The 13051-nt window shown below is 42.3% G+C and overlaps 1 protein-coding gene and 1 non-coding gene across 2 annotated transcripts in view; both read left to right on the forward strand.

Moving 5' to 3' along the window:
- Nucleotides 1–7592: 7592 nt before the first annotated feature.
- On the forward strand, nt 7593–7663 carry TRNAG-GCC. Its single transcript has one exon. It is a non-coding gene; the product is annotated as a tRNA-Gly (tRNA).
- A 199-nt stretch (nt 7664–7862) lies between these two features.
- Nucleotides 7863–13051, forward strand: part of KATNA1 (katanin catalytic subunit A1) — a 25895-nt gene continuing 20706 nt past the window's right edge. The window contains exon 1 of the mRNA XM_019550097.1: nt 7863–7947. The gene's annotated coding sequence lies outside the window, so the exon portion shown is untranslated. The remainder of the gene's footprint in view (nt 7948–13051) is intronic.

Here is a 13051-nt window from a genome sequence, read left to right on the forward strand (position 1 = left end):
GAGTCATTGTTTTCCAAATGAAGTCCCACCATCATGTAAGCGTGGCCTGCATTCTTTGTTCCTAAATGAATTACTTTGCATTTATTTGTGTCAAAACAAGTGCATCTTTCTTTCTTAGTTTTCCTGTGCCTCAGTACTCCCTTTGAATAATGACAGTAACAGTACTCTCAGACTTCACAGGGTTATTGTAAGGATAAATATAGCAAAGACTATGAGGTGATAAAATACTCTGGATTATATAAATACCTAAAATAGATTACAGTAAAACTGTCAGAAGTATGTCTTTGTTGCATTTTTGACAAAAAACTTCTTTCCAGGCACCTGTTTGCCGTCTGAAAACAGTGTTCCTTTTTTCCTGTTTTGAACAGTTTATTTCCAGGTTTCACTTTTATTTTCTGTTAGATTTTCATTTTTTTTCTGTTTTGCAGGTTATCAATTGGCAAACAGCTCTTCATATTCCACCCCAAGCTAAGTTGACTCCAGAGGCATCTGACCTTATTATAAAACTCTGCCGAGGGCCAGAAGACCGCTTGGGCAAGAATGGTGCAGATGAAATAAAAGTGCATCCGTTTTTTAAAACTATTGATTTTTCAAGTGATTTGCGACGGCAGCCTGCTTTCTACATTCCCAAAATTGCTTATCCAACAGACACATCAAATTTTGATCCAGTTGATCCAGATAAGTTATGGAGTGATGATAAGGAAGGGAATGTAAATGACACCCTTAATGGATGGTACAAAAATGGGAAACATCCTGAACATGCTTTTTATGAGTTCACATTCCGAAGGTTTTTTGATGATAATGGCTACCCTTACAATAATCCAAAGCCCATTGAATATGAATACAGTAATCCACGAAACTTGGAACAGCAGTCAGATGACGACGATGGACAGGCAGGCAAAGGGGTTCAAAATCGTGATCTAGTTTATGTTTAACAGCAAAGTTGAAAATGATTTAACTGAATGTTTTTTGCAGTTAGCATTTTTTAAAATGCTTCTCAATAAGAGAATTGATAGAAGGTTGCTAGGGTGAATATGTGCACGTTTAAAAGAAAAATTTTATGATAGAATATTTTTGTTCTCTGCACATTGTTTCCCTCAAATGCAGGAAACTCCATTTCAAACATTAATTTATTCCAGCATTATGATCATTTTAATTTAGAAAAGAATTGAAGTTAGAAAAAAATAAATTATGTACCAAATTTTATTATCAATTCTTTGTACTCGAAGTACTCAAAATAGGAGAGAGTGATTTCTTTAAAAGGAGATGCCTGTTATCTATTTGTACATATGCTAAATAATTTAAAACAAAAAAATTTCCCTTTTGTTCCAGTTTTTTTAATGACAATTCTGCCTTGTGTTGACCAAATACAGAACGTTATGCTTACAAAGCAATCTGATTTATCTGACACAAGTCTGCTTTGCTTTGTCTTCCCACAATATTCACCCCATTCTACGTAAAATAAGCCATTTCCCTGGTAAGTATTCCCCGTGCCCTACAGTAACTGCACAGTTCACAGCTTTGAAACGAAGACGTGACAGTCTTGGACAAAATATGACTATAAATGCTAAAGTGTTAAATTTGTGGAGGTTTTATTTGTATTTAACTTAAATGACTTTTAAAATAACTGAATTTAGGGCACTGTGGTACTCTAGAACTAGCGTGAGTGCTTAATACTAATTTAGCTTTCTTCCTATGGGCAGCCCTTAAAAGATGTGGCGGGAATTAAGTTTTTGGGGTTTTTTTCTAAAAATTTATACTGAAACTCTGCAGTCTCATTTCTGATTGAAATGAAGTTGTAAAGTCTGTAAAAACTTTATAGCTTGGGGGGGAATTATAGCTTGAAAAATTAAAAATGGTTCTGTTGCTTGTCCCAGCCTTTGAGTTAGTGAAGAGGAAATACTGAAAACATGCATTGTGGCTTTTGAGATTTTATATATAAGCCACAATGCATGTTCTCAGTATTTCCTCTTCACTAACTCAAAAGCTGGGACAAGCAACAGAACCATTTTATAGATATAATTTCTTATTTTTTATTTTTTTTTGGCTGGGAAAACCAATTTCATTTGTTAGACTTCTAACCAATGGGAAACACTACTATACAGGTGCCTGGCAACAAACTTGATAGAGAGATATATCACCCTATACAAGCTGTCTGTGTTTTCATCATTCCATGTCTGGTGCCTCATCCTTCACAGCCTAATTCAAAGCAGAACAGTCTGTGGTGCTTTGTATGCTGAAGGCTGCATCTGCTATCATAGTACTGTTCTGAATGCTGGTTTCATTGTGTTAAGGAAACAGCTAAGCAGAAGTCTTAGAATCAGTCTATAGCTGTAACATTAATGAGTGTTGGATGGCTATAAGCAGCAGGCCCATCCACAAGAAAGGTGGTTTCTATAGGTGAGGGAGGAAAAGACCTCTTTCTCTTCCATAGCTAACCACTTGGTGGGGAGAAGAGGAAAATGCCAGTGCATTTATTTTTAGGTTAAAATAAAAATCCCTGCTGTTTTGGCACCAGCGGGAACAAACTTCCCATCTTCTAATACTCATCATGCATCTCTAGGCATTAATACTTCTTGTTTACTGTGATCCAGGCCATTGTACTAGCATTCTGACCTCATTAAGTATCATGAAACCACCATTCAGAACTTGTAGCAAGTAGGACTACACGTAGCCCTATGGTGCTATCATAGGTAAATGTCTTTAAGAGGAGAGTCCTATTTTTTTCTGGTTTCTTCTGCTGTGAAGGAACTCTCTTGTTGAAAAGACATTTATGTAACAACATTTTTTTTGGTTCTTTTTAATAAAAAGGTAACTTTTTTCTATAATCTAAGAGGGCATGGATCTGTAAAACATAATTCATGTCCTGTGTGCCTATCTTAAATACAGCTGTTCTATCTCACCAACTCTAATATTCATCATGTTTAGTTTTTACATAGTAAAATGGATGCAATGTATAAATACTCAAGCATTTTATATGCTCATAAATACAAGCTATCTTTCAAAATAAACTATTTAAAAAATCTTCATAATAGTGACAGGTGTTCCATTAAAAACTGGCAATTTTGATCTCTACTTGCAGTTACTGGTTAAAAACAATTTAGCCAATTTTTCATTGTTTGTTGACTCCTAAAAATGTCCTAGAAAAGAATGTCTGGTCTAATTAACCATATCATTTTAATGATTATCAAAACACATTTCTCTTTTCCCAGTCCATCAAGGTCTACAATGCAAAATGAGAATGCTTTATTAAATTGATTAACTGAGATTTTAAGTTAGTATGCAGGTTACTGAGATAAGTACTATTCTGCTGTTTTGGAATACTTACTGATATATAAAAGGGGAGTTGGGTCTAGAACCCCTGCTGGGCCCTCAAAGCTTGTTGTTGTTGTTACCTGGCATTACACTTCTGATGCTCCTACTTTCTGAACTTTGTTGTCTAGATGCTGCAGTAATTGATGCATGCATTTCTCTCCTGGATATCCAAGTTCACGACAGAAAGTCTGCTCTAGGAAAATTTAAAATATTCTCATAAGCCATTGTGATGCAAAGCTCTCCAATATGCTCTTCTGCTCCCATGTATGGAGCCCCCATTGACTTCACTGTAATTCCAGACATGGATCTAAGGCACATTGTGATCCTTAGTATCTATTGTTTACTGTATGGCTATTTCAGTCCTTCATAATGTTTGCTCAAACAGTGGTTTTCAACATTTTCATTTGCGGACCCCGAACAAATTCTGAATGGAAGTGTGAACCTCTTTGAATTATCACTCAAAAGTACATGAATACCCCAACTTATAACAGCCATCTTTCACAAACCACTTAGATATAGACTGTGGACCACCAAGAGTCTGCAAACTACAGGTTGGAAACCACTGATCTAACACCTTCCAGAGTATTGTAATGTAGGTTTATTCCTATTGTGGGACCAGTTCATGCTGATAATGAACACTAATAATGAGCAGCTGTGAGATTCTGTAATCAGAAATCTTAGTTCAGCCTTTTTTCAAATTAAATGTTTTTACTTGTAAAGAATTAAAATTGAGTCATGGTTTGTCTTGTATTTGCTCCCCATGTATACATATAAATTGTATTTATAAAATGTTCTATAATCATGTAACTGTATTGTAAATACTGTTCTGATGTATTGTTCAATGACGTTCTATCCTAGGGCAGGCCCTCTTGCTGTATCTTTTTCTGTCTCTGTTTTTGTAATAGAAGCTATAGAATATATGACTAGAAAGTCACTTCAAGACTGACTTAAAATCTTACCTTCTGCTGTTGCAAAATGAAAAGCTGTGAGTGGGAATGATTTGTTTGAACTTCTTCAATGTTATTTTAGCTATTAGGGAATGCAATGGGTGGGTTCTTAGATGCTGCTGTGGTTACCCAAGGTACCATTAGACTTGTTTCAGATGCCTTTGGTATTTAAAGTAAGACCTTTAATCTGTTTGCTTTATGTCAACCAAAGCAAAGACATAGTAAGTTTGAGTTGTCATAATGGTAAAAAAATTTTAGCGCCTTAAGATGCTTTGTGTAAAGGCACTATACAAGTTTACTTTTCTGTTGTATTTGGGAGAAGGGTGTGTGGGTGTGTATACTGTCTTTTGTATCATAAACATTCTGCTGACAAAACACTACAACTTTATAAAAGGGCTTTGAATGAAGAGAAGGAATTATAGCCTTGGCAGACAGTATAATTCATCTTTTTTATTTCTGAATGTAATAGCTATTGGTAAGCAGTGACATTCCCTCTGAGTGTTTTCTGAATCTGTTTCTACTTCCTGAATATCCGTTTCTTAGTGTAACATCTCCTGGGATAATAAATAAAATACAATTAGATTTTTCTTTATGCAAAGTGGAAAGCAAATTCTTGTATTGCTAATCAAATACAATTTGATATTGTTTAAAAGTTGCTGGTCTTCCTCTGTTTTCTTGCTTACCTGTGAATAGCATTACTACAGCTCTTTACTGTTGAACCAAAGCATCACCATGTAGCAAGGATAGGGATATTGCTGTATTCCAGGATCTGACATTAGTTTCTGACCCCTGTACTGCAACTTGTCACTTGCAATTTATATTGCTCATCTCTTCCTTTTCCCACTTGAAAACAATCAAGATTACCATGCTTCAGTTCTACTAATTGTCTCCTGTAGATCATCACTAAGCCACTGCTTCTTGTGAAGGTACAGCATTATGTTAGTATTCCTGTATTAGAAATGCTATTTAAAACAGCGTTGGATTTTTTCTTTTGAAAAAGTCTTCTACTAAGGGCCTTAAAAATGTAAACAGAGACTTAATATGCATGCTTTTCTGTACTAATTCCTCCAATTGATTTGCTTGCTGGCAGGAAGTGAAATGCAGCTATAGTTTTGTTCATTGATGGCTGGTGAAAGGTTATCCTTTTTCCAAGAGGTCAGACTGAGTCAAAATACAAATTCTGGATTTCAAAATAAGTTATTGGAGTTTTAGAAACATGCATTTATGGCTGTAGTTTGTAGGGAAATCCATACAGTGAATACCTGTCTGTTTGTTTGGGTTTTTTGTTTGTTTTTTTTAAAGAAAAAAAAAATCCCTGTCTGTCTAGGTTGAGAATAGGACTAAAATATTATTCAAGTTGTTGAACAAAAACATTCTTACCGATGTCTTGGGGTAAGAATTTATCTTCTGGTGGCTGTTTCAATTCAGCTTAGAACTTGAGTTTTATTGTCTTGGCTGAGTTGTTTTTCTCCCTAGTGGACTGTCAAGAGTCTCCTGTAAGCCTAACCTTTTGGATCCTGCATGCTACTAAGTGACCTGTGTCTGAGTAGTTATAAATTGCTTGCTCTCTTCCTAGATCATTCAGGTTCTTTTCCCAGGTGAAAACTTTATCTAACATGGTCCCCCTTGACATCCTGAAACTAGTGCATCAGGTCCCCCAATACTTCTTGCATGCTCTCCTAGGAGTTCAGACTTGAATACCCCAGTTCCATGTGGGAACTATGAGCCAAAGCAAGTGAATACTTGTGCTTTGCAAGGGAATGTCTTAATTATGCCTAGGTTTTAAACTTAGTGCAAGAGAGAGTTATGGTTATTTACATAACAAACTGAAGAGGTGTCTCACCCCTCATTCTGGTCAGAGGTTTGTCTCCTACTGAAGGTACACTCTTGTTGCCAGCAATTGTTGATCCCTCTACATTGAATCTTTTCTCCTTATGCAGTGTGAGGTACCCATGCCCTAGCCAAACTGCTTGATTCAGAGCAGCTGGGGAAATTAATAAAAATTCAGACTGGCTCACTAACTTCTCTAGTTTTCTTAGACACCTCAGGAGAGGTTTATAAGCTCAGGAGAGATGGTATATATAGTAATATATGATCAAATTGCCTCTCAAAGCTGGTGACAAATTAGTGTGTAGTTATAAAGATTACAGGTTTTTCAAAAATAATGATTCCTAACAATACTGATGCTGCTTGTTCCTGAAACACTGGATTCTGTGCTTCTGTGAATTTCAGTGTCGCAACACTTTCTGTAACTTGGAGAGAAATTGGTGGAGAGACGAAGTTTATTTTACAAAACAACAAAAAACTGTTAAGACACTTTTTTTTCCTCCGGCACATATCCTGGAAAGGGAGAAGAGCGGTTGTTGCCTGATGTTAGAGTTGGCTGAAAATGATGTCACGCCAAAGCAAAGCACAGCACTTATTCTAAATAAATATCTGTACATTGCAATTTAACAACCAATCAATTCTGGCCCCTGAATGAAGCTGGGAAGATTTCTGATCAAGCATCTGAATACCTTTCCATTGGAGAACCTGAGGTCAGGAGAACATTTTCTTTGGGATGAGTGTAAGAAGGGGTGAGGAATGTAATGCCTCGTCGCTCCAGTTGAACAAAATGGCATTTATTCTTCCGTGTCTTCAGGCAACTCTAGCGCTGATGCCCGTTTCCCCGGCTGGCCGCAGCGCTTCCCACATGCGTGTCCTCCTGCGAGGAGCAACCCAATCATTAGGGAAGCCCAGGAGGGAACGATGTCCCTAGCAATGCTCCAGCACGGATTAGGCCTTGCGACCCCCTCCGCTGCCCCCTGCCCCAGGCCTGCGGGGTTTCAAATGTACTCGTTTCCGAATTCGGATGCGAGTCCAGCGACGTAACAACTGGTCCTATTGTGACGCAGTGCCCACAATGTTGTGTCCTGGTTGCGGGACAGTCTGTAGCAGCTCTTTAACATGCTCGGTTTCTCTTAGGTGGCGAGAGAGAAGAGTCGGGAGGAGTGGGGTTGGGGTAGGCAGGCGACAGTGCCACAGAGGGTCAGCGGCACCACCGCACGGCTGCTGGTCCTCGCTCTTTAGGTTAGGTCGTCCTCTTTTCGGGCTCTACACTTCACCTAGCGCGGATGAAGGTGTTGCATACTTGCCACCCGTCACCGGCCGGGGGGATCCCTTCCTGTGCAGTGACGGATGCTGATTCCGCGGAGCACCTCAGCAGAACCTGGGGCAGGTGCGGGGTGGGCAGCAAAGGTAGAATCTCACCCCCTTTATATTAGTATAGCATTGTGAAAGCAGGGGTCAACTACCCTCAGGGAGAGCCCCGGCACACTATTTTTCAGAGCTGCATTGGTGGTTCAGTGGTAGAATTCTCGCCTGCCACGCGGGAGGCCCGGGTTCGATTCCCGGCCAATGCAACATCGCCTTTTTCCACTGCCCCCCGCCTTTTCCTATTTTTCTTTTCAGTGCTCACCTCGGGAAGCGGAACATAGGTATTCCCCCGCCCTGCGCCTGGGGGCCATGTTCGGCCCCCCAGATGGGGAACCCCGCCCCTCTCCCTCCCTTCGGACCCGGAAGTGACGCATTAGATTCGCCTTCCAAGTGGGGCGCGCGAAGAAGGGTGCGGGCAGTAGTGCGCAGGCGTGCTGGCCCGCGGGCGGAGGTCGGACGAGCCGACCAGTTGCGGAGCCGCGCGCGCGGGGTCGGTGAGTTGGGCTGTGCGGGCTGTGACGTCACCGCGGTGGGGGAAGGGAGTTCGAGACCCCGGCGGCGGTTGGGGGGCGTAATCCCCTCTTCCGCCGTTGGCAGGTGCCCGGGCCCAGCCCGCTGGGGGTGGGGTGGGGTGTGCACGTGTGTCCGTCCACACAAGTGCGCGCCTGTGGTGGGGAGCACTTCAGCATTTAAGCTCCCCAGTTTTACACTCGTTTAGCTGCTTTGAATGTCCTCTACAGCAGCGTTTCTCAGTCCACAGACCGCGACCCGAAAGTGGGGGCCTAAGAATATCTGAATGGGGCTGTGAGCAGTCACAGAAAAATGTAGAAAATCATGGATTTGAAGTGCACCGATCTATCTGTTGTGTATCAGATCCGCACAGATGAAAGGAAAATTAATGTTATTGACTATCGGTTGTTTGGGGGGTTTTGTTTTGTTTTGTTTCGTTGGGTTTTTTTGGGCTGGTAATGTTAGCCAACAAATGTTTGCCACCTGCGCCGCTCCCTTGCAGCCGCACACATGCGTGTGGGCAGGGTGCATCCAGACAGTGTGGACAGCAGCATGCTGTGGATAAGTCTGTGGAGAGGAAGAGGCGTGGGTGGGGGGGCAGATCGAGGCCCCTGGTGAGGCAGGGAGAGGGGCTGGGACTGGGGGCACTGCCCAGCGGAGACGGTGAACAGGACCCAGGGCTGGGAGCGGGACGGAGCCACAAGCAGCTTGTCCAGGGGGGGTGGGGAGGGGGGGCAGCTCCCCAATGCTGTGTGCACCACCCAGGGGAGGAGGCATGGCAGGGCATGTGCCACCCTCAGATTTGTGCACAGGGTGGATGCAGGCTGTTCGGTGTGGGGGGGCTTTCCCTTAGGAGCCCTGTCCTGGCTGTGTGTCCCCTGCCTGCCTGGCAACTGTGGGGGCAGCAAGTTGTGCCTCCCACTGCTGGCTGGGTAGGGTTCCCAGGGCAAAGGCAACAAAGCAGAGAGCTCTGAGGCCACAGTGAACAGCTGTTTGGCTCCAGTTAAAACATCCTTACATTTAAAAATGATGGTTGCGGCACTCGAACATTCACTGAGCTTTAGTTCAAGTGCCCCCACCACCATTTTTAAGCGCCGGGACACTGATCCCTTGGACAAGTGCCTGTGGCTCTGCCCCACTTCCAGCCCCTAGTCCTATTCACTGCCCTGGCTGGGCAGCACTCCCAGCCCCTGCTCCTGCCTGACTCCCTCCCTCTCTGTGGAGACCTTGATCTGCTCCCCACTCCACAGACTTACCTGCAGGATACTGCTCTCCATGCTGCCAGGTTGCATTCCTGTAAATTGGTTATTGGATTGGTCTCGGTCGATATGCTCGGTTAATAATTGGCTATTGATATTGGCCAAGAAAATCTTTACCAGTGCACCCCTAAAGTTTCTCCTTTAAAGAAGGAAGAACATGGGAAGCCACAGGTTTCTCCTGGCAGGCTGGCAGAGTTCCAGTCTGAGAGGCTCCTTGGGGTGGAGGGAAGCAGGGGGAGGGTGATCAGGCAGTGGGTGCCAAGTGCATTTGCATCAGGGCAGCACAGGCAACACATCGGGGGGCACATGCCCTCCCAGATTTGTGGGCCACAGCGAGAATGGGTCTGCAGCTTGGCCAGACTGGCACAGGCAGGACCCATGTCTGCAACCCAGCAGGCAGGACCCAGCACAGGAGGATAGAGCAGGGCAATGAGACTCATTGCTCCTGCTAGCAGGACCCCTGTGCCAGCCACACTGCTGGCTGTGTGAGGAAGAATAGATGTGAGGGGCAGGGATCGTGCTGCCCTCACCTCCTCCTGTCGCCACCATTTCCCTCAGTACACTACTTGACCCTGAACGAGAGGTAAGGTGGCAGGCAGCTTGGGCAGCCTGAGGGAAGCAGTGGTGGCCAGGCCATGGCAGCAGGGTAGAGCTGTGGCCTGGTGTGCATGCAGCTTGTGGCCAGAGGAGGTGAGAGCAGTATGCCCCCCTCATTTGTTACTCCTCGCACTGCTAGCGGTGTGACTGGTGCCAGGGTTCTGGTGACAGTGGCAGCAGCAGTAGCAGTGAGTCTCAGTGCATGGAGATGGTTCCTGCCTGTGCTATTACTGGTCTTTCATTCTGATCACAGAAAAATGTGAATTTTTGGTTACTGGAAAATCAGGAACTTTTTTTTATCAGAGTAAACTAGGATCCCTGGTCATGAATTAGGGGTACTGGCAGTTTGCATTGTGCAAATTGCACAATGATGAATGTCACTTGAGAGTAATGGATGGCCATATGTAGATATTGCTATTAATGTTTCCTGTTGATATTGATTTCTGTCTTTAAAATTAAGACCTTGAGCTGCTTTAATTTGTAGTGTGTAAGAAGTATTTTGAGGCCAGAATACTTGTGTGTTTTCTACTTTAACTATTTACTAGTTTGGGAGTAGCCATTGATGTCTACAAATGAGTCTTAGTTCAAAAAGGTTGAGAACCACTGCTCTAGAGCTCTGGGCAGGGAAATGTCATTTGTTCTGTAAATTCATGAACTTCTTCTGTTAATATCCGTGAGATGGCAGACTCTCACGTCTCTTTCTACATCTGTTTTAGAACTTGCCTTTCAGTGGTGGTCAGTGTTTTGTACTCAATGCAGGACCCAGTGCTGTTCCTGGCCATCCCAAATCCTGGGTCCATTATGAGCATGTGAAGCAAACTAGGATAAATTCTGTTGTTAGTGATGGGAATGATTTGACAAGAGCAGCAGATGAGTTCCTATTTCAGTGATATCTGGGGAGTCATAAACATGACAGGTCTATTTATTATACTCTGAATAAGCTAAATACTGGCTTTTGGGGATACAGCATAGAAGTACACATAGGAGTAAACCTGTTTATCACCAGGCAAGATACTTCAATTTTACAAGGTTATTTCCATCATTGTTCCTATTTGCCCACAGATGTCTTGAGTATAATTTGGGGACTGGTCGTAGTTGATAAAACACTGTAGACTTGCTGTATTGTGTAATAGATTTAAGTATTTGTAGATATTTCTCAGTTAATATATATGTAAGTGCTTCAGTGTTACATTTTTTTTCTTTCCTATTCTGTCTTGTTTATTTAGCAAGAGATTTGCATGAGCTCCTTTCTACAGTAGATGTACAAAAAACTAGAACTCTTGGTTCCACAATGATACCTTTTATTAGATCAGCTGGAAAATGGCAAGAAAATTGTCCTTTTCTGCAGGCTTTCAGGATCAAAGTCCCTTCGTCAGGCTCTGGGAAAAATGTAGATGGTACAAGACAGTAAAAAGTCCCCATAGGTAGGAAATAAACTCCATTTTTGCACAGAGGGAGCTGAAGATGGAAGGTTGTCCCTCTGGGTCCATGAGAGTGTCTTTGGGAGCTGTGTTGAGTAACTCTTTGATGTGTTGATCAGGTAGAATTCCTTCCCTGGAGGTGTCAGATGGCAGGCAGGGAGGCAAAAACCCCCCCAACTTCTTTGTTCTGAAATGAAGTTTAAATTCCGAAATTGGCTAAAACTCAGCATCTTCCATGTTTCAGGGGTGTACTTGGTAGCTGTGTTGGTCCGAGACAAAAAGACATACAAAAACCAAGAGTTCTAGTTTTTTGTATGTCTTTTTGTCTCAGACCAACACGGCTACCAAGTACACCCCTTCCTATAATAGAAGCATTTTCCTTCAGACTAGTTTTATCTGCTTATCTTGTTCATTTGCAATAGAGATGGTGAGAAGAAAGTGTTATACTGCCCCCCTAATTCACAGCTTCTGACCTTGTTCTGTAAAACAGAGTGTAACAGCTAGCAACAGCTAAATTTTTGTATCAATTGCAAAATAGCAAACCAGTGGTACAAGTAGGAGTAAGTTGCACCTTGGTAGTTTAAAAACAATCTCAGTTAGTATCATATCATGCTAGACATGTATCTTTTTAATTTAAACAGAGATGTTATATTTTGAAATTATTTCCTATTTGTTACAATTAGCTGGGCCTCTTTAGTACCCTCACCTAGCATGAGAGATTCCCAAGATCTTACTTGTTGAAAAAATGGCTGCATTTTGTTGGAAGTCCTAAATAAATCCTGTTGATCTAAATTTCTCTTTGTTCTCTTTTCACTTTGTTTGGCTTCTCTGTGGGCATCCATCCCTTCCTTCCTCCCTTTTTCTTTTGCCCAGAGCTCATTTATCATGGTAGCTCAACATCCATCTTTTGTTTTGTGTCCTTGCCTCCGTTTTGCTGGTTAATAGTTCCATGCCTTCTTATTGTTCTAGTCAAGGATCATTCACTTGTTTTTGTTTCTTGTTTTCATGCTATTTTCTCTATATACAGGAGAAAAAACTGTTTCTTTTAGATGTCCCACTGCAGTAATATGGAAAATACAGAATTCTTGCACTGCTCAGAGATTTTCACTGTATTTAACGTGCAGCTAGCTGCACATCACTGTTTTACTGTTGGTTTGAAAAGCTTGCCACTGCCTTAATAACTTGCCATTACTTGACTTAAAGCATGTATTAGCATCTTGCTTAACCTGCAGTTTCAATGTGGGAAGGCAAACGGGTGTATCTGGTAGGATGAGTCTGAGTGGAAAAGCTTGCTCCTAAACACATTAGTCCAAACCTATGGCAGTGTCTGTGTTAGGATCCTTTAGATAACTAACAATTTCTTCTTCAGGAGCTTTCTTTTAGGTAAAAAGAAAATAGGTTTTTTTTTCTTAGAAAATGAAGAGACAACCTTTTCCCAAAGTCTTACTAACATGGAATATATATTCTTCATATCTGTTGAACTGACAGTTATTTTAGATTGAGAAAAGGAATTGGGTGTTGTAGATTAAGCAAATAAAAGCAGAGGCAGACAGATGACCAAAGTGCTAATACCGGCAGTAGGGGTGCACCAGGAGAGTTTGGGGGCCAACACCAATAGCTGATTTTTAAGGAGGCATATTCACCGATACCAATCCAATTTCTGATATAGTTGCGTGCAGCCAGTAAGTCTGTTGCGATGGACAGAGAGGAGGGGAGAGAAGGGGTGTGGAGGGGCAAATCAAAGCCCTGGTGATGAGGGAGTGGGGTGGGGTACAGGAAGGAGCCATGACTCATCTGGGAGGGGGGC

This window comes from Crocodylus porosus, unplaced genomic scaffold (assembly GCF_001723895.1).
Source record: "Crocodylus porosus isolate Cpor-Errol unplaced genomic scaffold, CroPor_comp1, whole genome shotgun sequence".
Lineage (NCBI taxonomy): Eukaryota > Metazoa > Chordata > Crocodylia > Crocodylidae > Crocodylus > Crocodylus porosus.